Below are 4,160 nucleotides of genomic sequence, written 5' to 3'. Positions count from 1 at the left end.
GTTTCCTTTGCAAACAGTGTAGCCTGGAGCCCAGGAAGACTGGTGGTGTCCAGCCCGGAGTTTTTTCAGTTGAAAGCAACAGAATCCCAAATAAACTTTAAAAAAAAAACAAGAAACTGCGAGCTATTTACAAATGAAAAGTACAGGGATGGTGTGGATCTTAGGCCCAGTTGGATCCAGGGGCTCAAATCAGATCACCACCCAACTTCTCCAGCTCTTGACTCCAATTTTTAATTTAAAACAATTTAGAGAGAAATTTATATTGCTACCACATGTGCCAAAAACAAAAGATAAATAATTAAATTAAATGCAATGAAAGCAATGTCACAAAGTCCTAAGTACAACAACAAAAAAGCCCTCAAACAACCCAATTAAAAAATGGGCATAGGACTTCAACAGACATTTCTCCAAAGAAGATATATACTTACAAATAATAAGCACATGAAAAGATGCTAAGCATCAATAATCATTAAAGAAATGCAAGTCAAAACTCTTGGGCTGGCCAAAAATTGATTTGGGTTTTTCCATATTATCTTATGGGACCATTTCATAACCATTCAGATGGCTACTGTTCAAAAAAACAAACAAAAACTAGCAAATGTTGGGGAGAATATGAAGGAATTGGAACTCTTGTGCACTGTTAGTGGGAGTCTAAGATGGTATAGCCATTGTGGAAAATTATATGGTAGTTACTCAGTGGCTCAGTGGTAAAGAATCTGCCTGCAATGCAGGAGACTGCCTACAAGGAAAGAAATGTGGGTTTGATCCCTGGGTCAGGAAGAGCCCCCCAAGAAGGAAATGGCAAGCCACTCCAATATTCTTGCCTGGGAAATCCCATGGTCAGAGGAGCCTGGCGGGCTACAATCCATGGGGTCGCAAGAGTTGGACATGACTTAGCACTAAACCACCACCACCACCACCAGAAAATTTTAAATTGAATTACATAATAATCCAGCAGTTCTATTTTTGTGTATGCACCCAAAAGAAGTGAAAGCCGGGTCTCAAAGAGACGTCTGTACACCATGTTCATAGCAGCTTTATTCACATTGCCTGAAACATGGAATCCAAGTGTCTACTAAAGGATGAATGGATAAGCAGTCTAACCATATAATAGAATATCATGCAGCCTTAATAGGGAAGGAAATTCTGATACCTGCTATCACATGGCTGAAACTTAAAGACATTATGCTATGTGCAATAGGCCAATCACAAAAGGACCAACATTGTATGATTCCACTTATATGAGGAACTTAGAGTAGTCAAAATCATAGAGACAGCTTCATTAGAGAATGATGGTTTCCAGGGCTTGTGGAGGGGAGGATGAGGAGTTAATGTCTAATGGGGATCAAGTTTTAGTCTAAGATGAAAAGAGTTATGGAAATGGGTGCTAGTGATGGTTGCCCAAACTTATGAATATATTTCATGCCACTAAACTGTGTACTGAAAAGTGGGTAAGATGGTAGATTTTATGTTATGCATATTTTACCCCAATTAAGAAAAAATCTGGGGAAAAATTCCTATCTAGATTCTGTGGCCTGCCCAAGACTCTAAGCATGAAAATGAGAGATAGAATGTTAAAGACACACCCAACTGTGGAGTGTCCTCGGTATAGTCAGTAGGACTGAAGGAGTAGAGGAAGGAAGACCTTCCTCACCTGGAGGGGATGCTGTGGAGCGTCACGGTGGGCACACTGCATCACAGTCCTCTGCTGCTGAAGGACCTGCCTCTTCTGACCCTCCATCTGATCATACTTCTCTCAACTTGGGTGATGACTCCTAGTCTTAGCCCTGTGTCCTTGGCCCTCTTATCCCTGGACTTCCTCTCTCAACTAGATTACAGGACTCTGAGGGCAGGGCCGGCACCATGCTAGTGTTCTGTAGCTTGCACGTGCCTGGCAGGCACCCAGGGTGTGTTAGTTTTAGTCCAAGTTGTGGAAGGCAGCAGACCTAGTGAGTGGTCCAAGAGCTCCTGTGTCTGAACATACCAGGAAACCACCTTCTACCTCTTTTCTCTTTTTTGGCCGATTAATATATTTTCTATTTCTCCAGCCATCCTACAATCCAAGATTTTTTTATTTTGTAGGTGATGGATATTCTAAGTCCAAGGAGAGAGATATAATGAGGTGATCCAGATCCTAGCCTGGTAGGAGCAGAAGATAATCCTAGTCTTGGGCTTTTCTAATTTTCAAAGTGTGGAACACAGAAAATGAAGCAGAGGCCCCTACAGAGTATTTGCCTTGTTTGGTGACAAATGACCCTAAAAGAGGGGCTTTCCAGGTAGGTGCTAGAGGTAAGGAACCCTCATGCCAGTGCAGGAGACATAGAGACATGGGTTCAGTCCCTAGGTCGGGAAGATCCCCTGGAGGAGGGCCTGGCAACCCACACCAGTATTCTTGCCTGGAGAATCCCATGAACAGAGGAGCCTGGTGGGCTACAGTCCATAGGGTTACAAAGAGTTGGATACTACTGAAGTGAGTTAGCACGCACACACGATCCTAAATGATGATGTCTTTCCCTCTCCACACCCTGACTTGAACTCAGGGACTAGGTAGAATGAAAGGAAGATAGGGTGATGGAGAAATTTAAGCATCAGCTCAGTTCTGGGTGGTTGGGTACTTTTCTAGTTACTGCAGCTCTGTAACAAATTACCCCAAATATAGTGGTGTAGGTGAGTTGGTGATAGGGAAGCCTGGCGTGCTGCAGTCCATGGTGTCACAAAGAGTTGGACACGATTGAGCAACTGAACTGAACTGAAGAGTGGTGTAGAATAACCATGCGTTATGCCCATGGGTTCTGTGGGTCAGAATTCAGACAGGGCATGGGGAGAACAGCTAGTCCCCAGTTGGACATCTTCAAGGTTGGAGGCGCCAGTCACCTCAAGGCTCATTCACTCACATAGAGGTTGGTATTGGCTGTTGGCTGCAAGGCCTCAGTTTCTCTCATGGACTCTCTTTCTGTAGGCTTGCATGGGCTTCCTCCCAATATGGAGGCTGTATCAGAGAACGGGGATCCCGAGAGAGAGAGCACGTGGATGCTGTATCAACTTGCACAACTCTGCTTCCAAAGGCACTCAAGTCACTTCTGCTACTTTCTACTTTTTCCCAAGTGGGTCATTCAGGCTAAAGGGGAGTGGGGTGATATTCAACTTTATCTTCTGGGGGAGGAGTGTTAAAGGATTGGTGGACATTGTCAAGTCACCACAAGTGTCCTGAGATATGAGAAGTGATTTCATGACTTCAGACCTGTTTTTCTTCCCCTGTGTGGCCTGCGACTCCCTGCCATGCCCCAGGTTCCCAGGGAAAGCAAACTCCAAATCAGTCAAGCAGATGGAACAGCCAGCAGCTAAAAGGGAAGTGCCTGATGCCGCCTGGAGTGCTGCCTCTCTTCCCTCTGCTGGGGGAACTCTGGCCAGGGAGGGGCTCTAAGGGCTTCCTGATGTGCTCAGAGGTCAGTAGTCCAGGGCGGAGTCCACAGGAAGCATTCATTGGTTCATTCATTCATTCATCCACAAATCTTTCTTGAGCATAGTTTTCAAGCGCCCTTCTCAGCAAAAAGGGTGTTAAACAGATTAACCGACCCTCTCGCCTGTGCTGCTCAGCCCAGGGGACCAGTCTCAGGGAAGCTGGGAGAATACCCTACACGTGAAGCTCAGAAGACCACCTTGGGCGATGAGGAGAGGAACCTGCCTATCACTGGAGCCACTTCCCCTGCACAAGGAAGGGGCTGTGAGCGAGCTGGGACACCCCAGGACCGCTAACCCTACTTCTCGGTTGACTTTGCTCTTGATTGCTGCCCACACCCACCGGCTTTGAGCTCCTGGGAGAGGCTGGGAGACTCTACCGGTGCCCGTGAGTCACGAGTGTAAAGTACGCCCAGGGCCTTGGCAGGCAGGTCTGTGCAAGGGTAAGGTGTCATTAGGTGAACGCTGACAAATGCTGCTTTCTCGAACCCTGGAGATAAAAGATAGGCTTCCTGTGCAGTCTTTTATCTCTCCCACTGTGCTGGGGTGGGAGCTGCAGGTCCCCGGGCAGCGGGGCAGCCAGGCAGCGAGGTGGGGGTGCGAGCGGGAGTGCGCGCGTGTGCGTGTGTGCATGTGCGTGTGTGCGCGCGCGTGGCCTTCCGGCAGCTGTCCCGGCCCCCACCCCACCCCACCCCACCCAT

This window comes from Bos indicus, chromosome 13, assembly GCF_029378745.1.
Source record: "Bos indicus isolate NIAB-ARS_2022 breed Sahiwal x Tharparkar chromosome 13, NIAB-ARS_B.indTharparkar_mat_pri_1.0, whole genome shotgun sequence".
In the NCBI taxonomy this organism is placed as follows: domain Eukaryota; kingdom Metazoa; phylum Chordata; class Mammalia; order Artiodactyla; family Bovidae; genus Bos; species Bos indicus.
Note: the sequence above shows the minus strand (reverse complement) of the source record.